Source organism: Rattus norvegicus, chromosome Y (assembly GCF_036323735.1).
Source record: "Rattus norvegicus strain BN/NHsdMcwi chromosome Y, GRCr8, whole genome shotgun sequence".
NCBI lineage: Eukaryota > Metazoa > Chordata > Mammalia > Rodentia > Muridae > Rattus > Rattus norvegicus.
The window spans coordinates 16,470,169-16,497,214 of NC_086040.1; the positions used below are offsets into that span (position 1 = coordinate 16,470,169).

The 27,046-nt window shown below is 36.9% G+C and overlaps 1 long non-coding RNA gene across 1 annotated transcript; it reads right to left on the reverse strand.

The window, feature by feature from the left end:
- Positions 1–8,225: 8,225 nt before the first annotated feature.
- Positions 8,226–21,921, reverse strand: LOC108353413 (uncharacterized). Its single transcript, XR_005498715.2, has 3 exons — positions 21,355–21,921; positions 11,012–11,095; positions 8,226–8,677 (listed from the first exon to the last, which is right to left on the reverse strand). It is a non-coding gene; the product is annotated as an uncharacterized LOC108353413 (long non-coding RNA).
- Positions 21,922–27,046: the final 5,125 nt, after the last annotated feature.

Consider the following 27,046-nt stretch of genomic DNA (forward strand, 5'->3'; position numbering starts at 1 on the left):
TAAAAATATAAAAATAAAAAATAAAATTTTCTTTTACCCTGCTAACTCTGGCACCGAAGTGTCTGAAATTCTCTGCTAGATATCATTGCAGAAACACAATCCCTCTCCTCCTGTGCAGTGTTTCATGACACCATACAGTTTCCTATACTCAAACCCTCACATAGAAGACACACAACACAATAATCTTTGATCCTGTTGATTAGATATAATTGCCCACTTAAACATACAAAGCCGGGTACCATCCATCTCTTAGGAACATTAATAATGACCTATAAATACACAGAGCAGAGTCTTAAATTCACCTACCATGACTTCTCACTCTGTCATATTCCTATCTCGTTTTTCCGTTAGTCTCCTCCTCTTCCATCAAACTTCTCTCCTGCTCATTCTTCCTTCTCCTCCCATGATAACCCTCCTTCTATCCTGTTCCTGCCACTCACATATACTTTACAAATTCAATCGGGATTTGGCTCTGGTGAAGTAACCTGAGTTCTGAGTACAGGACTATACAGCTGACCTTGGGGCCGGAGAATTAGCATCAAACAGAGAGAACTTCAGGGCAAACCACAACATGAAACCTAGTGGCAAATCAATGAACTGAAAACGGATTTCTTGTTCATAAATTTTGAGTAAGGATTAGAAGAGGAGAAGGTGCTTTCAACTCCATAATAACAAAAATGCCAATGAAACAGAGCTTCCTGGTAAAAGACAAATATTCAAAAAATGTACAAAAACAGACTTATGGCTCCAATTGAATATGTTGCAGAGGATGTCCTTGTTGGGCAACAATAGGATGAGAACCATTGGTCCTGACTAGGTTTGACTCCCAGTTCAAGGGAATGTCCAGGGGGGTTATATGAGAAGGGTAAGGGGACCTGTAAGGGAACTTATAGTCAGGAAACTTGGAAAGGAAATAATATTTTAAATGTAAATTTAGAAATATCCAATTAAAAAAGCAATAAAATTTGGTAAAAATTTAAAAAAATGAAAGAAATAAGAGAAAAGAAATCTTCCAGCTAATCAAACCTATTTCCTCAGAATTTTAAGGGGTCACTGTCAGGGAATGGTAGTCAGAGTAATACTAGTGGAAAGACTGATATGATGAAGTCTTATCTAGAAGCACTTCTCCCTCCCAGATATCAGTGCCAGACACAAACTGCATTATTAGAATCTAATGCAAGGAGGAGTTTACTCTGTGCTGAAGACATAATACTTTAACTTTCTTCCTTAGGACTTTTTCCTTCTTGGCAAAAGGATAAAAGCTATGAGCTCTCAGGAAAAACTATAGTGCCCTTCCCAACACTTGGCTTTTGTGATAAAGAAATGAATTATATAACCTATCTGATTTCCAAGAAAAATCACAAGCAGGGAAGTCCAGATACTTCTGAGAGTCTCCCAGCTCCAGATTCCCATATGTGAAAAGCTCATATCAAGGCTCTCTCTTCAGTGAACCTTCTCAACCCCTCACCCAAGACTCAAGGAGCTTTCCCATTGACCACGTATTTCTCCTTCTTTTATATACCAAGACAGAAGGCCAGCTTCCTACTCCCCATGTCTGATCACTTCATTCCTTGTGTTCTCCTTCTCAAATGGCTGTTTACAATGCATTAGAGGAAAATTACTAAACCCTAGAGGTTCTGAAGAAATATCTCAGAGGCAGTTGCAGTCAGGACAACACATGTGACATAACAGAAGAAACTAAAGCTCTCCAGGATACAAGATATTTTTCAGGGAGGTCTTATGATGATGTCACTGAGAACCTCCATGTCCTACCTGCTAAACAGCTTTCCTTACATTGATCAGATATGAGGGTGACATTTCCAGGAATGTCTCCTGTGACACAGTGGAAACCTTTCTGTAATACATTTCTCTAAAGCTAGAGACTTCTCTTTGCTACATTAGTGGTTACATGCTCTGTTTGGACAAAGATAGTCAGGGGCTTTGCATGCCTAGAAAAGATTTAGGAACATAGAGTGAAGGAGAACTTCCAAATAATACTTTATTCCCAGGTCCATTCCTGTGACATACAGTTCAATATCACAGGATTTCTCTATTTACCAAAGTCCAGTATTTTGCCTACAGCCTTTAATTTAATGAATACTGTATTTCACTTTCTCATTGTACATTCCTGTATAAGAGATTTTAGTAATATTTCTGTATGTGTACCCAAAAATTCTGTTTCCAATTCCATTTTCGGCAAAACAAAGGACAAAAAGACTATACAATTAAGTTCTCTAGTACTATTTGATATCAGTTCTACACTATCTACCTTCCTGTGTTCCCATTGCTAGAATTGTGGGTCGGATGTTTGACAATGATTTTCTCTGAAGGCCAAACAGATACCGGAGGATGGGCAGAATGAAGAATGGCTTGGGGACCAGTGAAACCTCTACTTCAATAGGTTCATACGAACAGGAGGGAGTCTTTTTGGCACTGTCATTTCTGAACTCTACATTCTTGACCTAGTTGCTCAGAATCCATGTTACCATTCCACCTAACCACATAGCTGTAGGAGCCATCAAAACTATATATATATATATATATATATATATATATATATATATATATATATATATATATATATACATCAGCCACCAAAACTAGATAAGATTGATGTAGCTAAAAAGTGTATTCTGGCAGCACACGATTTAGGTCTTTCCTGATAGTAGATCATGTCAACTACAGAAATTAATGCTAGTGACAATCCAATGAATTGAAATAGACCTCTTCTTGGCAGATTTTGAGAAAGGATTACAAGAGCAGTAGGAGCTTTCAATCCCATAAGAACAACAATGTCAATGAACCAGAACTTTCTGGTACTAGACCAATATCCAAAGACTGTACATGGACAGACCTATGGCTTAAACTGCATGTGGCAGTGGATGGCCTTGTTCATCACAAATGGTTGGAGAAGCTATTGGTCCTCTGTAGCTGTGTCTCCCAGTTCAAGGGAAGGTGAAGGCACAGTCAGGAGTGTTAGAGAAGAAGGAGAAGGATATGGGTAGGAATGCTATGGGCAGGAAAATGGGATACAAAATAACATTAAATGTAAATATAGAAACATCAAGTTAAAAAAGCAATAAAAATTGCTAAAACATTAAAAAATGAAAGAAATAAAGAATAGAAAACTGACAGCTAATCATACCTATTGACTCAGAAAAGTAAAGTTTTAGACAGTGGAAATATTAGTGGAAAGACTGAGATGATGAAGTTTCAACTAATAGCACTGCTGCTTTCCAGACTGCACTATAGATATCCAAAACATGGAGGAGTTTACTCTGAGCTAGCGACACAATATGTTTCTCTCCCATTTCCTTAGGCCCTTTTTCTTCTTGTCAAAAAGAGTAAAAGCCATGAGCTCTCTGGAAAAAAACTGTGCCCTTTCCAATACTTGGCTTTTGGAATAAAGGAATGAATGGTATAAACTCTCTGAATTCCAGGAACCATAGGAACAAAGAAGTCCAGATGCTTCTGAGAGGACCCCAGCACCTCATTCTCAAATGTGGAAGACTCAGGTTAAGGGTATCTCTTAAGAAATCCCACGCAATCCCTAAAAAGGTCCCTCTGAGCTATCCCAAGGATCACATATTTCTTCCTTTTTTGTTATACCAAGACAGAAGGCCAGCTTCCCTCTCCCCATCTCTGATATCTTCATCCTCTTTATTCTTTGAATTAGAGGCCAATTACTTCAATTTTCTAGGTTTTCTCTGTTTCCCAAAGGCCAGTATTCTCCCTACAGATATTTAATTCAATGAATATTATATTTCACTTTCTTTTTGTACATTCCTTGATAGGGGACTTTATAAATAATCCTTAATGTGTACTCAAAAATTATGTTTTACAATTCCATTTTGCAATGATTTTGGGAACAAAGGGGGCCCAGATCTAGAGTGAATATAACAGTGTAAATATGGTGTACCTACTTTAAATGATAAAGTCTCAAATCCTTATTTTATCCAAAATAGTTTTGGTGCATATATATATATATATACATATATATATATATATATATATATATATATATATATATATATATATATATATATATATATATATATATATATTTGTGTGTGTGTGTGTGTGTGTGTGTGTGTGTGTGTGCCACATATCCAGCAGACTCTGAATGGCCATCCCTTTAGTCTCCTAAAACAATGCGTTCCTACACCTATTATGGATATTTTAGTTACCCCTTTGAGGAAGGACTGAAACATTTGCATTTTTGTCCTCCTTCCTGAGTTTTGCCATCTGTGCATTGTATCATAGGTAATTAGAGCATTTGGGCTGATATCCAATTATCAGTGAGGGCATACTTTGTGTGTTTTTCTGTGATTGGGTAACCTCACTCAGGATGATATTTTCTAGGTCCATAAATTTGCCTATGAATTTCATGCACTCATTGTTTTTGATAGCTGAGTAGTAGTCCATTGTGTAAATATAGGACATTTTCTGTATCCATTCCTCTTGTGAAGGACATCTGGGTTCTTTCCAGCTTCTGGATATTATGAATAAGGCTGCTATGAACATAGTATAACATGAGTCTTTCCTTTATGTTGGAGCATCTTTTGGGTATATACCCAGGGTAGGTATAGTTGGGTCTTCAGCAAGTGCATTGACCAATTTTGGAGAAAACTCAGGACTGATTTTCAGAGAGGTTGTACCAGTTTGCAATCCCAACAACAATGGAGGAGTGTTCCTCTTTCTCGACTTCTTCCCCAGCATTTGCTGTCACCTGAGTTTTTGATCTTAGCTATTCTGACTGATGTGAGATGGGATATCATGGTTGCTTTGATTTGCATTTCCCTGATGACTAAGTCTGTTATACATAACCAAATTGTTCTAAGAAATGATTTTACCCTAACTGGTGGTCTGGATAGACCTGGGTGCCAATTGATCCACTTCTATCTCCTTCATCAAAGTTCAAGTCCAAATACATCTAGGAAATCCACACAAAATCAGGTATGCAGAGGCCAAAAGAAGGGACAGTGTCAGAAAGTGCCTAGAACACATTTGCACAGCAGAAAATTTTCAGAGCAAAACACCAAAGGTTGAGACTCTAAGAGCAAAAGTCAATATATGAAATCCCATCATTTTGAAAAATTTCTTTAAAGCCAAGTACACTGCCAATAGGAAAATAGCAACCTACACAATTGGAAAAGAGTTTTACCAACCCTCAATCTGAGAGAGTGCCAAAATAAAAAATATAGAAAGAACTCAGAAAGGTAAACTTCCCCACAACCAAGTAACCCAACTTTTAAACTGGATTAGAGAGCTATCCAAGAATTCTCAACTGAGGTATCTCAATAGGTGAAAAACATATTGAGAAATGTTTAACATCCTTAGTTCACAAAAAGGCAAATCAAATGAACATAAGAGTCTTCGTTAAACCAATCAGAATGGCTAAGACAAAAAACAAATGCAGTAGCAGAGTGGGCTAGGATGTAGAGAAAGTGGAAGAGTCCTCCACTGCTGGTGGGATTAGTACCTGTATAGCCACTTTGGATATCAATGTGGACGTTCAGAGAAAATTGCAAATAGCTTTACCTGAAGACCCAGCTTTACCACTCAGGTCAACACATATACATAAACTTGACCCACATACAACAAGGACATGTGGTTAAAGAGGTTCACAGCAGTCTTACTTACAATAGTAGAATGCTGAAAACAAGCGTGATGTAGCTCAACTCCACTGAGGAATAAATAGAGAAAATGTGCTATATTTAAACTAAGGAACACTACTCAGGTATTAAAAATGAGGACACAAAAAACTTCGTAGCCAAAGGGATGGAGCTGGAAATAAGTGAAGAAACAGAGAGCAAAAAGGAAATAATATGGGATGAACTTAGTGACAAGTGGATGTTATCCCCAAAGCTCAGAATGCCCACTATACAGAGCATTTAAGGGTAACATGTTAGAAGGCCAAATTGTGGATACATGCAACCAACTTAGAAGGGAGAACAAAATAGTCATGGAAGGCAGAGGGACAGAGGGACTTATTTAGAGGTAGAGAATGATGGACAAAGTGGGGGGAGTTGTATCAATGAAAAGAGACAAGAGATAATTACAGAGGAAAAGTGGAATAAATGACAAAAAGCATCAGTGGTGGGTGGTGAACTTGGGTATCTCCAGGAAAGTCACAGGTGACAGGGATGCAAGAGGGTCCCATAAACCTAATGGGATGATGGTACTTGAAATACAAAGCAGGAAAGTGATAGAACCACTAGAGACTGCCTCCTGTAGCTAGACATGCCCCCCAGTGAAAGAATCGTGCTGCTCACACAGTTCAAAATCTTTATCCTATAAATATCCAAGGCATAAAAAATGCAAATTCAAAAACAGAGCAAGACTGAAGGAAAGGCCCTTCAGAGACCACCCCACCAAAAGAACCATTTCATCCACAACTCTAAATCCTGGACCTATTCCAGATTTCAAAATGTGCTTGCAGATAAAACCCTAATATGTCTGTCCTCTGAGGGGCTCTGCCATCACCTGATGGTGACAAATATAGATACAGTTAACTATTTGACGTAACATGACAGCCAGATGAGAAGAGTTAGGGGAATGCCTGAAGGATCTGAAGGGGATTGGAGCCTAATATGAAGAACAACAGGATCATTAAGTTTACCCTTCAGAGGCTAAGGAAATTTACTACCAACCAGAATATACTTGGGTCAGTTAATGGCTTCTGCTACATAGATCGCAGAGCATATGTAGAAGACAACGCCCTCATCTGCCATATCTGGGAAGGGAGACAATTGTTCCTGTGGAGACGTCATATCCCAGGGAAGGGGGATGTTGGACGGCTAAAGTGGAAGTGGGCAAGGAGATGGGGGAGCACCATATTAGAAATGAAGAGGATCAGAATGGCTTTGAGGATTCAAGAAAATTACCAGTTTGGGCAATGACATTCGAAATATAAACAAATGAATAGTTTATTTTACACATATACTGTTTATAATATAAGATATTTTTGTTTCCAGTAGAGATGTTCACATCTGTCTCCTTAATGACTATATATTCATTATCTGTACTGTTTCAGGTTTACTGAAATTTGAAATCCATAATTTTCATAAATTACTTAGTATTGAAATTTCACATAGATAAACCCAATCAACGTTTTATCTTTTGTCCTTATAGCTATAAATCTTTAGTTACCTCAATGTAAAATTAAACAAAAATATTTTGTATTTATATCCCATTATGTTTCCATTCCATGCCTCAATTGTCTCTGAGTTATTGCTGTACTTCTCTATAATCCCTCCATTGTCACCCTCTTCCCTCTTTCTTCACACTTGAGATTACTGTTCCTGACTGTGTCCCTCAGCAATCCATAAGTATATTTGTACTTCCCAAAATGAAGACAGTCTGTACCATGTCCCTTGACACTTAAACTAACCTTATCATACATATCAAATACACAGTTTGGAGAATTAACATTCCAATTAAAGTGAATTTCTTTCCAATTTTTCCTTTTTGATATGGATTGTCTCATCTATGATGATTTCACAAGATCCATTCCTTGTCTTGAAAATTACATGCTTTCCTTTTTCCAATCTGTAAAAGTACCGCATTTTCTTTATGTCTTCCTTTATTAAGGAACAACTTGAATATTTCCAAATTTTCAAGGGTCTATATACTAGGATGAATCAACATTTGGACATATACCCTCGAGTTATATCATTAGGTGTATCCATTTCCACATTCCTAAAGAAACATCACATTGATGTCAAAAGTTGTTATAGAAATTTGCCTTCCCACCAGGAGAATAGGAATGTTCCCCTCTCTCCATAACACACTAAAGATAAGTTGGCTCATATGTTATTAACCTAAGTTTTCTGAAAGGGTTGAAAAAAATTTCAGAATAATTTTGTTTTGCATTTCCTTAATGTATAAGGATGATACATATTTGCCATTAGATTCTATTGATTTGAGTTTCTTCAATTGTGAATATTTTGTTTAGATGTGTAGTCGGCTAATTAATTATTTTTTGTTGATATATAGTTCTTTAGTTTTTTATTGTGATTTAAAGAAGTTCATTGCTGAACGTGTACATGTAAATAATGCTTAGTATTTTTGAAAATAGCGTCTTTAAATTAAATTTTCTACGGCCAAATCACATAATGTGCTCCCATTAAACTCACAGAATTGGCAGATCTGTTTTAGCTAACAAAATTCATTAAGGTCACTTTATGAAACATCCCTATATAATAAAACATTCTCTATGTACATAAAATTGTAGAATATACTTTATTTTTTTTATTTTTTTGAGAATTTCCACCAATGTATTTTGATGACAATTTTCCCATTTATTTTACACACATTACTCTTTTTTCTTTGAATTCTACATTTGTATATCTTCTACATTAAAATACTGTTTAATAACACCATGATAAACCCTTACAAAAAATTGTTCAACACTCCAACAAAAGACACTAACTGTCCATAGTGTGTCAGTTAGGAGTAACAGATTTCAGGACTTTTCACTGCATTCTGGACGGTTGACTGGCTTGAAGGTGTGGAGGGAACCACAGCTGCTGTGTGTCATGAGGACAGGACTCCTCGTATCATGAAGACACGCTTTCCGTCTGATGCACCCCACAATTTTGCACCTACAGTCTCTTTGCCTTTTCTTTCAGGGTGGCTTTTGAGGGGTATAACATGTGTATCCATCTCAGCACGGCTGAAATCAATAAAATGAAGACAACAATATAATGAATGAAAGAAGAGTTCATTCTTGGAAAGTATTAGCAAGATTGGAATAACCTCTGGCCATATTGGTTAAAGAAAAAGTGGAATTAACAAAATTAAATAGAAGATCGGAGATGTGGAGAAAACACTTTTTATATTTACAGTCAGAAATCTATAATATTTTTAAAACATTAATGATTTACTAGATGTATTTGATATACCAATAATATATCAGCTCAGTGTGCATAATTTAAACAGCACTATACTAAACAATGACACAGAGTCAGGTATTTAATATCTCCCATCTAATATATCATAGGACCACATGTTTTCAATTTAAAAATTTGATTAGACATTTAAAGAGCATTGACAGTTTCTTAGACTATTCCATAAAGTGGACAAAAGAATTGAATACATCAAAATTCTATTTTGAATCTGGTATTATCCAACAATTGACAGAGAAAAAAGGAGAAAGAGTGAGACAGGGGGCCAATGAAGAAAACGGAAAGGTACAGAGAGAGGGAAAAAGAATTACAGACTCCTGACAGAAAGAGAGGAAGAGTGAGTATTACAGACTAATTTCCACTGATACATACATATTCTCAATAGAATCCTTGTGAACAGATTCAAGACGACATTAAAATTAATCTTCAACCAGGTAAGCTTTCTTAAATCCCAGACATACAAGTTTGATTTATCATATATATATATATAAAATGACAAATGTATGGTACTACATAAAATGAAAAAAGTACAGAGACACCATTATTTTATTAGGTGCAAAAAAAATTACCGGTAAAAAACAATATATTCATTCAAGGCAGAAGTCCTGGAGAAGCTATAGATATAGAGGATATTGTTCAACATAATAAAGGCCAGGTAGAGCAAGCCCACTACTATCATTGTGATAAAGAGAGAAAAATTCAAAGCAGTTCCACTGCAATCAGGAACAAGGAAAGAATATACTCTGGTTTCATAGATATGTAGTACACTATAAAGGTAAATGACAATTGAAGAAGATGCAGGTAATACAATAAAAATGAAGAAGTTAAATTGTTCTTATATGCAGATATCATGGTAGCATTTTAAAAACTCTAAAAATGTATCAGTCTCTTAAGACTGCAAAATACATTCATAAAAGCAGAATACAATACTAACACACAAAATTCCTTAGCCTTCCTTTACATCAATCCAAATCATACTTTCAGAAAATCTATTCAAAAATACCCCTCACAATAATCTGATAATAATATAATATAATAATATAATAAAATATTGTGGATAAAAATATTTAAAATGTCAAGACCACTGTGAATTAGCTAGAAGTAATCATAAATAGAGACAATTTTTCTCTGAAAAAATAAGTTTCTTAAAGCTGAAAATACATTCATGAGGTAGTAGAATGCAAAATTAACACACAAAACTCATTATCTTTTCTGTATTACAATTTCAAACCATGGGAGAGAAATCAGGGAAATATTGCACTCAAAAGAGTCTTAAAATATATTACAAAAAACATGGATTTTCATAGTTATAAAACATACTGTTAGTACGAAGACATAAGAAGTACACATGACCCATCCTGAATACATATAAGAACGATACAGCTAATATTCTGAAAGACTGTAAGACTTCAATAAATCAAAGCTTTTAGAGTTAAAAGGATAAATAGATAATATAAATAGGTCAGTTTTAATGAATTAGTAAGAATAATACAATAAACTGTGAATAGAATATTTTACTACAATAAATCACCAACTTTTATGAAACTCGAGAATTTGACTATAAATATTCTACTATAGGACAAAGGACAACGTTAAAGTGCAGTGTTAACATGTTGATAGGGATAATTATAAAGAGAGAAAAGGACGGACGCAAAAATTTCATGAGATTAAAACAATTAAGAGTAACAGAAGCAGTTTTATAGGATTGACAGAGTTAATATTTCAGCAGATTGGAGTGTCCAAGAACTCTGGATTTACCCAAGCACAGATTTCTCCATTTTGCATTAAGCTGTTGGCAGTATGGTTTCTTAGGTTTTCCAACTTGAAGAATTGTCAAAGCTCTTACTGTCCTTACAGAATTATGTCTATTAATAACCTGGTTCAATCCTACAATCATGAGAACTGAGCATTACAAGTACATAAAATCAAAGTTGAGTCACTAGATATCTAATAAATGCTGTTTGAAAAGGTGGATTCAGTAGTTACTGTTTTCAAGTCATAGCTCTTAAAGTTTAAAACATAAGCATTGCTCATGCACAGAATGCTTTCTCAAGAGAGAAGAGGAATTCTGAATTCTTTTATTAACATTGGGTTTAACTTACTTGTGGAGTATATATTTCATAAGTTGGATGAATCCAGTATGCCACACACAGCACAGAGGAAGTCAATTATTTGTAGGTTTGTGTCTGTGAAATAAGAGTGGAAAAACTGAGACGATGAAGTATTAACTAGGAGTTCCCATTCCCAGATATCAGTGTCACAAACAACCTGCACTGTAGGAATCCAAGGCATGGAGGAGTTTATTCTGAGCTGTGGACATAATACTTGTCTTTCCCTTCATCCTCAGGACATTTTTCTTCTGGGCAAAAAGAGTAAAAGTCATGAGCTCTCATGGAAACAATGGTTCCCTTTCCAAGACATGTCTATTGGGAGAAAGAAATGCATGATATAAACTGTCTGACTTCCAAGAACCATAAGAACAGGGAAGTCCAGATGCTTCTGAGAGGCTCCCAGCTCATGATTCCCATATGTGGAAGGCTGAGATCAAGGCTCTCTCCTTGACGAACCCACTCTACCCCTACCCGATCTCACTGAGCTTTCCAATCGACCACATATTTCTTCTTTTATACCAAGACAGAAGGCCAACTTCCTTCTCCCCATCTCTGATCTCTTCATAAACTTTGTTCTCCCTCCCAAATGGCTCTTTACTCTGAATTAGAGGCCAATTAGTAAACCCTAGGTGTACTGAAGGAATATCTGAGAGGCAGCTGCTGTCACGACAACACTTGTGACATCTCAGAGAAGATAGGGATCTCCAGCATACAAGAGACATTTCAGGCAGGGCCTAAAGGTGATGTCACTGAGAATTGCCATAGTCTACCTGCTGAACAGATTTCCTTACATTGAACAATTTTGGAGATGCCCTTTCCAGGAGTGTCTCCTGTGATACAGTAGAAACCTTTACATGCTACATCTCCATAAAGCTAGAGACTTCTCTCTGCTTCATTAGTGGTTACATGCTCTGAATGGAGAAAATTAGTCAGGGGCTTGTCATGGGTAGAAGAGATCTAGGAACAAGGAGTGAAGGAGATTTTTCTGACGATTTATTTTATACATAGGTGCAATCCTGTGATATACAGTTCAAATCCCTAGGTTTTCTCAGTTTCCCCTGTGCCAGTATTTTCCCTACAGACCTTTAATTGAGTGAATATTGTGTTACATTTTCTGATTGTACATTCATTGATAGGGGGATATATATATATGTATATATATATATATATATATATATATATATATATATATATTCCTGCATGTATACACAAAATTTCTTTTTTCCAATTCAATTTTTTGGAATTGAATTCGGCAACAAACTTGGCCCAGCTATAGAGGGAATATAACAGTGAAAATATTGTGTACATACTTCAAATGATGAGCTCCCAAATCCTTATTTTATCCAAAAATTACCAGACATCAGTTAAGCAAAGGACATCATGAAATATAGAATGCAGTTGTGTAGTTCTATTAGATATCCGTTCTCTAATATCTACCTTCCTGTGTTCCCAGGGCAAGACATTTGGGTTTTGTATATTTTACCATGATTCTTTCTTCAGGCCAAACATCAATTTCAGGGGGAAGTGCAGTGAGAGGTATGGCTTGAGGTCCGGTGAAACCTCAACTTCAACAGGTTCATAAGAACAGGAGGGATCTTTCTGGCATTGTCATTTGTGGATCCTATATTCTTGACCTAGTTGCACAGAATCCATGTAAATTTCCACCAAAATTCATAGTTGTAGGATCCACCAAAGGGAATATATATATATATATATATATATATATATATATATATATATATATATGTATGTATGGCACCAAAACTAGATAAGATTGATGAAGCTAAGATGTACATTCTGACAATAAAAGGTTGTACATCTTTCATTAGAGACACAGCTAGAGCATGTTAAAAAACAGAAGTGATTGCTAGTGGCAAAGCAGAGAACTGAAAACAGACCCCTTGTTTGTAGATGTTGAGAAAGGATTACAATAGCTGAATGGGCTTTCAACCCCATAAAAACAAGTTCAACTAAGCAGAGTTTTCTGGTACTAAACCAGTATTCAAAAACTGTGTATGGACAGACCTATGGCTCCAACTGCATATGTGGCAGAGTATGACGATGTTGGGAATCAGTGATAGGATAAAATACTTGGTTCTCCCTAGTTTTTACTGCTAGTTCAAGGAAATTTCAAAGCACTGTAAAGGGGTTATAGAAGAAGGGTAAGAAGACCAGTTAGGAATCTTATGGACAAGAAACTGGTAAAGGAAATAACATTTGAAATGTAAGTAAATATCCAATAAAAAAGCTGTAAAGTTTGCTTTAAAAAAAGGAAAGAAAGAAAACAAAAGAAAATTAGCAGCTAATCATACCTATTGACTCACTAATCCAAAGGGTCCCTGTCAGGGAATTATAGTCAGAATAATACTGGTGGAAAGATTGAGATGATGAACTCCAAATTTGCAGCACTTCTCTCTCCCAAATACCAGTATCAGACACCTACTGCACTATAGGTCTCCAAATAATTGAGGAGTTTACTCTGAGCTGAGGTCACAGTACTTGTATTTCGCTTCTTCCTTAGGAGTATTTTCTTCTGGGCAAAAAGAAAACCATGAGTTGTAAGGAAGAGAACAGTGTCCTTCCCAACACCTGGCTTTTGGGATAAAGATATTATTGATATAAACTCTCTGACTTCCAGGAACCATTAGAAGCAGGGAAATCCAGATGCTTCTGAGAGACTCCCACCTCCTGATCCCATGTGTGGAAGGTTCAAATCAATTCTATCACTTCAACATAACTACTCCACTCCTACCAAGGGTTCAGTGATATTTCCCCTGGATGACGTATTTCTTCCTTTTTTTATACCAAGAACCATAACAAGCAAGGAAGTCCAGTTACGTCTGAGAGGCTCCAATCTCCTTATTCTGTATTTGGAAGGATCAGGTCTATGCTATCTCTTCAGCGATTCCACTCAACCCCTACACAGGACTCACTGAGCTTTCCCATGGACCACATATTTTTCCTTTTTCTATACCAAGACAGAAGGCCAGCTTCCTTCTCCCCATCTCTGACCTCTTCATCCTCTTTGTTCTCCCTCCAAATGACTATTTCCTCTGAATTTGAGGCCAATTAGTAAACCCTAGAGGTACTGAAGGAATATCTGAGAGTCATTTGCAGTCAGGACAACATTTGTGACATAACAGAAGAAGCTAGGGCTCTTCAGTATACAAGAGTTTTTTCAGGGAGGGCCTAATGATGATGTCCCTGAGAACTACCACGGCCTACCTCTAAACAGCTTTCCTTACATTAACCAGTTTTGAGGGTGCCATCTCCAGGTTTCTCTCCTGTGACACAGTGGAAACCTGTACGTTCTACACCTCTCTAAAGCTAGAGACATCTGAATGGAGAAAATTAGTCAGGGGCTTGGCATGGATAGAAATGATCTAGGAATTTGGAGTGGAGAAGATTGTTCTGGATAATATTTTATTGCCATGTCCATTCCTGTAACATACAGTTCAATTTTCTAGGTTTTCTTAATTCTATAAAGGCCAGGATTTTACCTACAGACCTTTCGTTGAATGAATATTGAATTTCACTTTCTTATTGTACATTCCTTGATAGGGGACTTTATAAATAATCCTGAGTATGTACTCAAAAATTGTTTTCCAATTCCATTTTCTGCAATGATTTTGGCAACAAAGGGGGCCCATCTATAGACTGAGTATAACAGTGTAAATATTGTGTACCTACCTCACATATAAACTCCCAAATCCTTATGTTATCCAAAGATTAACAGACATCAATAAAGCAAAGACCACATGAACTATACATTTCAGTTCTCTAGTCACATTTGATATCTATACTACACTTTTTACCTTCCTGTGTTCCCATGGCCAGACTTGAAGGTTTTAGATGTTTTACCATGATTTTTTCTTAAGGGCAAATATAAGAAACAGGAGGATGGGCAGGGCACAGAAAGGCTTGAGGAATAATGAAACCTCCACTTCATTACCTTCATAAGTGCAGGAGGGAATCTATTTGATATTGTAATTTGTAAATTCTACATTTTTGACCTAGTTGTGCAGAATCCATGTAAATATTCCACCTAACTTAATAAATGTAGGAAGCATCAAAGTGTGCGTGTGTGCACATATATATGTATTCAACCATGAAAACTGGATAAGATTGATGAAGCTAGGAGTGCATTCTGCCAGGAAACGGATGTAGATGTTTCCTGAGAGACACAACTAGATCATGGCAAAAACAAAAGTGAATGCTAGAGGCAAACCAGGAAATTTGAAATGGACTTTATGTTGGTAGATTCTGAGAAAGGATAATAAGAGCTGAAGAGGCTTTCAAGCCATAAGTACAACAATGCCAATGAACCAGAGCTTTCTGGTATGAGATCAATATTCAAAGACGGAAAATGGAAAGACCTATGGCTCCAACTGCTTATGTAGTAGAGGATGGCCTTGTTCGACACCAATGGAAGGAGAAGCCCTTGGTCCTTCCTTGGTTTGACTGGCATTTAAAGGAAATGTGAAAGGGACAGTAAAAGGGGGTGTTTATAGAAGAAGTGGAGAGGGACCTGTTAGGCATCTTATGGGAGGAAATTCTTAAAGGAAACAATATTTTAAATGTAAATATAGAAATATAAATTTAAAAAAAGAATTAAAATTTGTAATAAATAAAAATATAAGAAATACAAGAAAAGAAACTACCAGCTAAGCAAAGCTATTGACTCAGAAATCTAATGAGTCAGTTTCCGGGAATGGTAGTCAGAGAAATAATAATTGAAAGAGTAAGATGGTGATGTTTCAACTAGTAGCACTTCTCTACCAGATATCAGTGTCAGACACAAATTGCACTATAGATATCCAAAGCATGGAGGGGTTTACTCAGACCTAGAGATACAATACTTGTCCTTCCTGTCTTCTTTAGGTCCATTTTCTTCTTGTAAAAAAAGAATAAGGCCATGCACTCTCAGGAAAAGCACTGTGCCCTTCCCAACATTTGGCTTTTTGAATGAAGAAATGAATGGTATAAACTCTCTGACATCCAGGAAGCATAAGAACAGGGAATTCCAGATGCTTCTGAGAGGCTCCCATCTCCTGATATCCATATGTGGAAGGCTCAGATCAGTGCTATCTGTTCAGCGATACCACTCAAACCTACCAAGGACTCACTGAGCTTTCCCAAGGACCACATATTTCTTCAATTTTTAATACCAACACAGAAGGGCAGCTTCTTTATCCCCATCTCTGACCTCTTCATCCACTTTGTTCTCCCTCCCAAGTGGGCTGTTTACTCTGAATTAGATGCCAGTTAGTAAACCCTAGAGGTACTGAAGGAATATCTGAGAGGCAGTTGCAGTCACGACAACACTTGTAACATCACAGAAGCTAGTAATCTCCGGGTTACATGAGATTTTTCAGAGACGGCTTAATGATGATGTCACTGAGACTTCCCATGGCCTACCAGAAAACAGCTTTCCTTACATAGACCAGATTCGAGGATGCACTTTCCTGGTGCATGTCTCCTGTGACACAGTGGAAACCTATACATACTCCATTTCTCTAAAGCTAGAGACTTCTCTTTGCTTCATTAGTGATTACATGCTCTGAATTGAAAAATGTAGTCAAGGGCTTGGAATGGGTAGAAAAGATCTTGTAACATGGAGTGGAGGAGATTCTTCAGGATATTAATTTTACTCTCAGGTACATTTCGTGAAATACAGTTCAACTTTGTAGATTTTCTCTGTTTCCCAAGGCAAGTATTTTCCCTACAGACCTTAAATTGAATGAATATTGTATTTCACTTTCTTATTGTAAATTTCTCGATACAGGACATTATAAATCTTGGTGAATGAGTACTCAAAATTTCTGTTTTCCAATTCCATTTCTGCAACGATTTTGGCAACAAATGTGACCCAGCAATATGGCCCAGCTACAGATTGAATATAACAATGTAAATATTGTGTACCTACTTGAAAAGATAAAGTCCCAAGTACTTAATTTAGGTAAAAATTGCCAGTCATCAGTAAACCAAAGGACAACATGGACTATAGAATTCGGTTCTCTAGGCCCATTTGATATCATTTCTGCATTACTACCGCACTGTGTTCCCAGGGCCAGATATGAGGGTTTGGGGTGTTTTACCATGATTCTTTCTGGGGTAATAATATGATACAGGAGGAAGGGCAGGGAGAGGAATGGCTTGAGGTGCAGTGAAGCCTGAACTTCAGTATGTTCATAAGAACAGGAGGGAATCTTTGGCATTGTCATTTGTTGATTCTCCATTCTTGACTTCTTTCACAGAAACCATATGAAAATTCCACCTATCCTCAAAGCTGTAGGAGTCACGCATGTATATATATATACACACATCACTAAAAAAACTATATAAGATTGATGAAGCTAAAAACTGCATTCTGCCAGGAAGAAGGATATAGATATTTCCTGAGAGACACAGCTTGGGCATATCAAATACAGAAGTGAATATGTCATTGTAAAAATATAAAAATTTAGGTAGAGTAAAGTAGTCTTTTTCCCTGCTAACTCTGGCACTGAAGTGTCTGAATTTCTCTGCTAGATATATTGGCAGAAACACATTCCCACTCCTCGACTTCCTAATATTTCTTGTCAACCACACTTTCATATACAAAAAACCCTCAAAAACCCTCACATAAAGAATACACAACACAATAATCTTTGATCCAGTTGACTAGACTTAATTGCCCATTTAAACATACAAATCTGGTACCATCTATCCCTTAGGAACATTAATAACGACATGTAACTACACAGCAGAATCTTAAATTCACCTACCATGGCTTCTCATTCTGTCATCTTCCTTTCTCTCTTTTTTCCTCTAGTCTCTCCCTCTTCCTTCAAACTTCTCTCCCGTGTATTTTTCCTTCTCTTCCAATTATAACCCTCCTTCTATCTTATTTCTGCCACTCACATATACTTTACAAATTCAATGGGGAGGTGGTACTGGTGATGTCACCAGAGTTCTGAGTAGAGGACTATGCATCTGAACTTGCGGCAGTGGAATTAGCATCAAACACAGATAATTTCAGGGCAAACCACAACAAGAATTCTAGTGGCAAACCAGTGAACTAAAAAAGGGACTTCTTCTTGGTAGATTTTGAGAAAGGATTACAAGAGGTGAAGGTCCTTTCAACCCCAAAAGAACAACAATGCCAATGAAACAACATCCTGGTAGTAGACCAATATTCAAAGAATGTACATGAACAGACCTATGGTTCCTAATGCATATGTTGCAGAAGAAGGCCTTGTTGGACAACAATGGAAGGTGAACCCGTGGTTCTGCCTAGGTTTGACTCCCAGTTAAAGGGAATTTCCAGGGGCAGTTAGGGGGGTTATAGGAGAAGGGGAAGGGGACCGTTAAAGTATCTTATTGTCAGGAAACTGAGCAAGAAAATACTATTTTAAATGTAAATTTAGAAATATCCAATTTAAAAAGGGATAAAATTTGTTAATTTTTTTAAATGAAAGAAATAAAAGAAAAGAAATCTGCCAGCTAATCACTCCTATTGACTCAGAATTTTAAGGGGTCACTGTAAGGGAATAGTAGTCAGAGTAATACTAATGTAAAGACTGATATGATGAAGTCTCATCTAGAAGCAATACTCCCTCCCAGATATCAGTGCCAGACACAAACTGCATTATTAGAATCCAATGCATGGAGGAGTTTACTCTGTGCTGAGGACACAATAACTTTCTTGCCTTACCTTTCTTCCTTAGGACCTTTTTCTTCTTCGAAAAATGATAAAAGATATGAGCTCTAAGGAAAAACTATAGTGTCCTTCCCAACACCTGGCTTTTGGGATAAAGAAATGAATTACTTAAACTATTTGACTTCCAAGAAAATAACTAGCAGGGAAGTACAGATGCTTCTGAGAGGATACCAGGTCCTGATTCCCATATGTGGAAGGCTCAGATCAAGGCTATCTCTTCAGTGAACCTACACAACCCCTACTCAACGCTCATGGAGCTTTCCCATTGACCATGTATTTCTTCCTTTTTTATACCAAGACAGAAGGTCAGCTTCTGTTCGGAGCGGCTAAAGATGGCACTGACATCTAGTGGTCGTTTGCGGCACACAACCATTATACTCGTGTCCCTGGGATTTTGGCATTTACAAGGCCAGGGTGATAAACATGTTAATAAGGTATCTATCACTCCACCAATCCCCAGAGGACAAGTTTACATCCACTGTCTCTTTTGTACTTAAGGTGAGTGGCTTTGTTCCCCGGGGTCCCCCGTATCAAGAATGAGGTGTTCCTGCAATAAAAGCTCGCAAGAAGAGCCCAACGGTGTTGGGTCTTCCTTGCTGGTCGAGGTGGGCACATCAAGCTTCCTACTCCCCAAGTCTGATCACATCGTCCTCTGTGTTGTCCCTCCCAAATGGCGGCTTTCAATAAATTAGAGGCCAATTAGTAAACCCTAGAGGTACTGATGGAATATCTGAGAGGAAGTTGCAGTCAGGCAACACTTGTGACATCACAGAAGAAGCTAGGACTCTCCGGGATACAAGAGATTTTTCAGGGAGGTCTAATGATGATGTCACTGAGAACTGCCATGGCCTACCTGCTAAACAGTTTTTTTTACATTGACCCGATTTGAGGGTGCCATTTTCAGGAAAGTCTCCGGTGACACAGTGGAAACCTTTACATATTACATTTCTCTAAAGCTAGAGACTTCTCTTTGCTTTATTAGTGGTTACATGCTCTGAATAAACAAAGTTAGTCAGAGGATTAGCGTGGCTAGAAAAGATTTAGGAACATAGAGTGGAGGAGATTCTTCTAGATAATATTTTACTACCAGGTACATTCCGGTGACACACAGGTCAATACCCCAGGCTTTCTCCATTTCCCAAAGGCCAGTATTTTGCATACATTCCTTAATTGAATGAATATTGTATTTCATTTTCTCATTGTACATTCCTTGATAAGAGACTTTACTAATATTCCTGTATTTGTACTCAAAAATTCTGTTTCCAATTCCATTTTCAGCAAAGCAAAGGACAAAATGACTATAAATTCAGTTCTCTAGTCCTATTTGATATCAGTACTACACTTTCTAACTTCCTGTGTTCCCATTGCTAGATTTGTGTGTTGTATGTTTTACCATGATTCTCTCTGAAGGCCAAACATAAGATACCGGAGGATGGGCAGAAAGAAGAATGGTTTGAGGACCAGTAAAACCTCAACTTCTGTAGGTTTATAAGAACAGGAGGGAGTGTATTTGGCATTGTCATTTCTGAACTCTACATTCTTGACCTAGTTGCTGAGAATCTATGTTACCATTCCACCTAACCACAAAGCTGTAGGAGTCACCAAAAGAATATATATATATATATATATATATATATATATATATATATATACACACACACACACAAACACACACAAGGCACCAAAACTAGATAATATTTATGTAGACAAAAGTGCATTCTGCCAGCAACCGGATATACATATTTCCTGAGAGACACAGGTAGATCATGTCAACTACAGAAGTGAATGCTAGAACGAACCAGTGAACCAAAACAGATCATGTTTTGGCACATATTGAGAAAGGATTACAAAGCTGAAGGAGATTTCAGTCCCATAAGAACAATAATGTCAATGAACGAGAGCTCTCTGGTACTAGACCAATATTCAGTGAATGTACAAAGACAGAGTTATGGCTCTAACTGCATGTGTCAGAGGGTGACCTTGTTCATCACCAATGGAAGCAGAAGCTATTGGTCCTCTCTAGGTTTGTCTCCCAGTTCAAGGGAATGTGAAGACAGTCTAGAGGTGTTAGAGAAGAAGGGGAAGGATACGGGTAGGAATCTTATGGGCAGTAAATTGGGAAACGAAATAACATTAAATGTAAAGATAGAAACATCAAGTTAAAAGTGCAATAAAATTGCTAAAACATAAAAAATGAAAGAAATAAAAGAAGAGAAAACTGACAGCTAATCATACCTATTGACTCAGAAACCTAAAGTTGTATTCAGTGGAAATATTAGTGGAAAGACTGAGATGATGAAGTCATCTCATAGCACTGCAGCATCTCAGACTGCACTATAGATATCCAAAACATGGAGGAGTTTACTCTGAGCTAGGGAAACAATACCTGTATCTCCCTCTTTCCTTAGGACCTTTTTCTTCTTGTCAAAAAGAGGAAAGGCCATGAGCTCTCAGGAAAACAACAGCACCCTTACAAACACTTGGCTTTTGGAATAAAGAAATTAATGATACAAACTCTCTGATTTCCAGGAACCATAATAACAGGCAATCTAGATGCGTCAGAGAGACTACCAGTTCCTGATTCCCATAGGTGGGAGGCTCAGATCCCACTAAATCCCAACCAAGTACTCACTGAGTTGTACCAAGGACCATGCATTTCTTCCTTTTTATACCAAGACAGAAGGCGAGCTTCCTTTGGTCTCCCCATATCTGATCTTTTCATCCTCTTTGTTCACCCTCTCAAATTGATGTTTACTCTGAATGAGAGGCCAGTTAGGAAACCCTAGAGGTACTGAAGGAATATATGAGAAGCAGTTGCAGTCACGACAAAACTTGTGACATCATAGAAGAAGATAGGTATCTCCAGGTTACAAGAGATTTTTCAGGCAGGGCCTAATGATGATGTCTCTGAGAACTGTCATGGCCTACATGCTAAGCAGCTTTCCTTACATTGACCAGATTCGATATTGTGTTTTCCAGGTATGTCTCCTGTGACACAGGGGAAACCTTTATGTACTCCATCTCTCTAAATCTAGAGACTTTTTTTCCTTTATCAGTGGTTTCATGCTCTGAATGGAGAAAGTTAATCAGGCACTTGGCATGGTTATAAAAGATCTAGGAACATGGGGTGGAGGAGTTTATTCTGGATAATAATTCTATTCCCAGGTCCATTCTGTGACATACACTTCAATTTCCTAGGTTTTCTCTGTTTCCCAAAGGCCAGGATTTTCCCTACAGACTTTTAATTGAGTGAATATTGTATTTAATTTTTGTGTTTACTTTCCTTATAGGACATATAAGGAATATATATACATATATATATATATATATATATATATTTCTGAATGTGTACTCAAAATTCTGTTTTGCAATTCCATTTTTTACAATTAATAAGCAACAAAGAGTGCCCAGCTATAGAGTGAATATAAGAGTGTAAATATTGTGTACCTATTTGAAATGATGAAGTTCCAAATCCTTACTTTGTCTAAAAATTATGAGACAGCAGTAAAGCAAAGGAAGTCATGGACTATGGAATGCAGATGTCCAGTCCCATTGATATCAGTTTAATAATATCGACCTTCCTGTTCCCAGGGCCAGACTTAAGGGTTTTGGAGGTTTTACCATGATTATTTTTTCAGGCCAAACACAAGAATTAGGAGGATGGGCAGGAAGAGGAATGGCTTGATGCCCAAAGAAACCTCAACTTCAATAGGTTCATAATAACAGGAGGGAGTCTGATTGGCACTGGCCTTTCCTGATTCTACATTTTTGAACTAGTTGCAGATAATTCATCCTAAAGTTCCACCTAATGACATACCTGTAGTAGCCACCAAATATACATAAATACATACATACGGATATGGATCTTTCCTGAGAGACCCAGGTAGAGCATGCCAAATACAGATGTGAAAATTATTAGCAAACCAATGGAATGCAATGAATCTCTTGTTAGTAAATTTGTAGAAAGGATTACCAGGACTGAATGGGCTTTCAAGACCATAAGAACAGAAGTGACAACGACCCATAGCTTTCTGGTACTAAACCAATATTCAAAGATTGTACATGGACAGAACTAGGGCTCCAACAGCATATGTAGCAGAGAATGGTCTTCTAGGACATCAAAGGGAGGGGAAGCTCTTAGGCCTACCAAAGCTGGAACCACCAGTATAGAGGAATGTCAGGGAGTGCTGGGAAAGGGAGTGGTTGGTAAGGGGGGACACCTTTATAGAAGAACTGTGGGGAAAGCGGTAGGAGCTTTGTGACTGGAAAACTGGGAAATTGTATCATATTTGTAATGTAAACAAAAGTATCCAAATTTATAAAAGGATAAATAAAACTTTAACAAGCTGAACACCCAAAGAGGAATCTCAAACCCACTTGAGAGGGAGAAGTAATGAATCTCAGGAGGGAAGAGTGAGGGACGTGGGTGAGAAAGGAGACAGTAAGGGAAAGAGGGGAAAAAGGTCAGGTATTCGTGGGGAGAAGGACTGAAGCCTTGAGTTTCAGCAGAATGAATGGAAACAGGCAACCTCTGGAACTGAAAGGTTGGAGGAGGGGGTGGCTCTAGAATCTTGGAGAGACCTGAGAGGCAAGAGACTATCAGGACTCAGTGAAATGTCCAAGAGTGGGTAGAGAGAACTTGTTGAGTCTACCTCCATAAGGAAAAGAGAACATCAAGTGAGGGATAAGGTAGCCATCCACAAATCAAAACTCTGACGCATATTTGGTCTTCTTTGAAAGAACTTCAGGGACAAAACCAGAGAAGAGCATGAGTAAAAGGAATTCCAGTGACCCACCAAATCTGGGAATCAGATTAAGTACAGATCCCCAAGGCTTGACACTATTACCCATGCTTTGTCATGTTCACAAAATGGACCTGACATTACTGCCTTCTGAAAGAACCAGCAAGCAGCTGAAAGAGTCAGATGCAGGCAATTACACTCAGCTAATGAACAGAAGCTGCTAAGCCCTGTGGTCAAACTAGAGAAAAGCTGGAGGAAGCTGAGGAGGGGAGCAACCCTGTAGGAGGACCAGCAGTGTTAACTAACCTGGACCCAGTGGTTTTTTTTTTTTTTCATACACTTAGCCATCAATGCAGCATCATGCACCAGCTAATATGAGGCCTCTAAGACTGGAGTGCTGGTTCTGAACACAGCAAGAGAAAATGCACTTAATTGTCAAGAGACTTGAATCCCCAGGGAGTGTTGAAGTCTGGTGGACAGGTGGTGGTGTGGGAGACAGCTTCATTCAGATGGGCATGTGGGGAGTAGGTAAGGGATGTAGAATAGTCAGAGAATGGGCTAGGAGAGGGATGAAATCTGGATTGTAAAATTCTATTAAATAAAATTTTTAAAAAATGTAAAGTAAAATAAACACTTTCTTCACCAACTTTCTTTTTTCCCTTTTGGTCATGGTATTTCCTAACAGCAAGAGAAACTCTGGCTAAGACCCGGTATTATTGACAAAAGTGTGCAAATCCTAATTAGAGAAGGATGACATCTCTGTGGAGTCAAGTAGCATGATCTGATTCAAACTTCCATATTCAGAGGTAGCAACAAACAGGCAATTTCTAAGACTAAGTTTGTTATCATGACATAGTGAACACTTTATAATCCAACCCTTATGTGAAGTTTGATATCTGGAAACAAATCAAGAGACTGGGAATATTAAAAGGGAAGAATCTTGTTTAAACATTCATGGAAGAAATGAAATTCATATCTATTAGATTACCACAAAGAGGTTGATGCTTCTGATTGCTGCCTGCTACCCAACACAATCCATATTCTCTTTTGCTCCTTTTAAGTAATAATAGATTTAGTAATAAGACTCTATATCTAGAGAGAAAATATGAATTTAATGTGAACTTAACTCCAAAGATGAATTTAATGTGAACTTAACTCCAATGTTTTGTTTACTACATTTATTATAAATATAATTTGTATAACAATGTCAATTGGAATTGCCTAGTAAAGTTCCTACAGCTTGCAGATATGGTTTTACTTTAATGAGATTTTGCAGTAGCAGTGAATTCCCTTTGTTTATATCATGGTTTTTCTACTTCTACTGATGGAAATGACAATAGTTAGATTAATTGTGAAACACTTGGAAAAATTTCACTTACCAAAGGAAATGATTATTGAAGAACTGCAGCAATTATCTTTCTCACTACTAATGGACTTTCTTCATGTACATGGGCATTGGCTTTTGGAAAAAGAAAGAAAAATTAATTTTTGAATGTCTCAAGTTAGCCAAAGTACTTTAGAAAAAATCATTCTACTTTCATTAAAGGAGACATTTATCTAATGCAAGATAAGTTTTAAAAGAATTTAAAAGGATAACTTTTGGCTTCTTTTTTAACTGTCCTACAAGAAAAAAATTCAGTTTGATCATTTTGCATTTTAATGTACCAAGGAGTACTAATATAAGGGTAGAATTCTGTGACATACCAAGATTGCATACACAATAGCCATCCCATCAAATTACTCTTTTTAATTTTGAGTTTGCATTCCCTTGTAATTCAGAATAAGTATCTTATATTTTCTTGCATTTTAGCATTTGGGTATTATCATTTTCTCAAATAATGTGCTTTTACAGTTTTATCTCAAAATATTTACAAATAAATTTTGCAAAAATATATGTACTACATTGTTTCCTTTATGCCTGAACTTAATATCAAAATATATCCTGTAAACTTTAGCTATTGTTGCAATTCCATTCTCCATGACACATCAGATTTATTCTGGCTTTTCATGTTTGACAAATATAAACCCATACATATGGTTGTTTCTATCCCAGACCAGACAAAAATTTGACAACTTAAAAGGTTGCAATAAAAGTCAGTCAACTAGAATTAAAGTGGTAAGTCAGGTAGAAGATTAATGCATGCTAGTTGGAAAACTTCTTACCAAAAAAACTTCACATGTGTGATCTTTATATATTTTGAATAACATATATTGTATGGCAATATGAACCCATTCTAAAATGAACATCCTTATGACATATTAGAAGATCTAAAATATTTATAGTAATCTTTTCAAAGTAGAAGGGTATTTTATATTTTATAGTGAGTGTTTTCTCAGAAGCACTTGTCTCTTTACAATCTTATTTGCTTTATGATTAGATAATGGAGAGCCAATATTCCATACGAGACTTTAAGACTTTAGATGCTGTATTCCACCACTATATCACAGAAGTCTTAACAATTTTTAAGTGGAGTCATCTCCTTACAATTATTCTAAGTGTTAAATTCATATCCTAATTCAGTATTGCTTTATGTAAGTAATTATATTCTTGGGATTTCATTCAATCAATTAATAATTTTATATTTTCACAGTTTGAAAGGAAGTTTGTATGTGACTGAAAATACATGGAAGATTTCTGTATCACAACAATGAAGCAATGCTCTCTATTGCTGTCTTATCCCATAAAAATTTTACTAAGAGTGGTATAAGCTAGGTTAGATGATATGTCAATGATGCTTAACCAATAAAATCATCATATGTCTATTTTTTTCTTTCCAATGATTCTGTGTGTTCATATAAGAAATGGAACTATTATTTCAATGACATTTCTTGAGAAACATGAAATGCTATAGTCTCCTGACCGTTGCCTTTCATACATAACAAAAATGCTTGAATCTTTAACTTATACCAGTATATAGAAGCTCTCTCATTCTTTTGAGTTAAGTCTACTCATCCTTTCTCCCTCAGATCCTTCTTTTTTAATTGAATATTTTATGTATTTACATTTCAAATTTTATACCCTTTTCTGGTTCCCATCTCTTCCAACCACCGTCCCCCTGCTTCTTCGAGTTTGCTACCAATCATGCCTGCACACTCACACATCAACACTCTGGCATCCTCTTCACTAGAAAACCAGACTTCATAGGAAAAGGGCTTTCCTCCTATTGGTGCCAGACAATGCCATCCTCTTCTATATATGTGACTGCAGCCATGGATCCCTAACTGTGAACGCTCTGATTGGTAGTTTAGTCCCTCAATTATTTCCTCTTTCACTGGACAAGAGCTCATTATGATTCACTGCTGTCATTGCTGTTTTTGCAGCAGGAATACAATGGTTAGTGAGCCTGGACCTCAGGGAACTGAAGGTTCACACAAATTACTAAAACATGTACCCAGTGAATAAAAAATAGTGGGTAAATATTTTCAACATATTGTACAATGAACACTTGCCATGTGATTCAATGCTCATTCAAAATAATATCGCCAAGTTTACTTTGTTCCTAGCTCCATGAGTGAGTAGGTCATCATTTATTTTAGATTATTTATTTGGTGTTGAATATTGTGAGCATGAGGCAAAGTTCT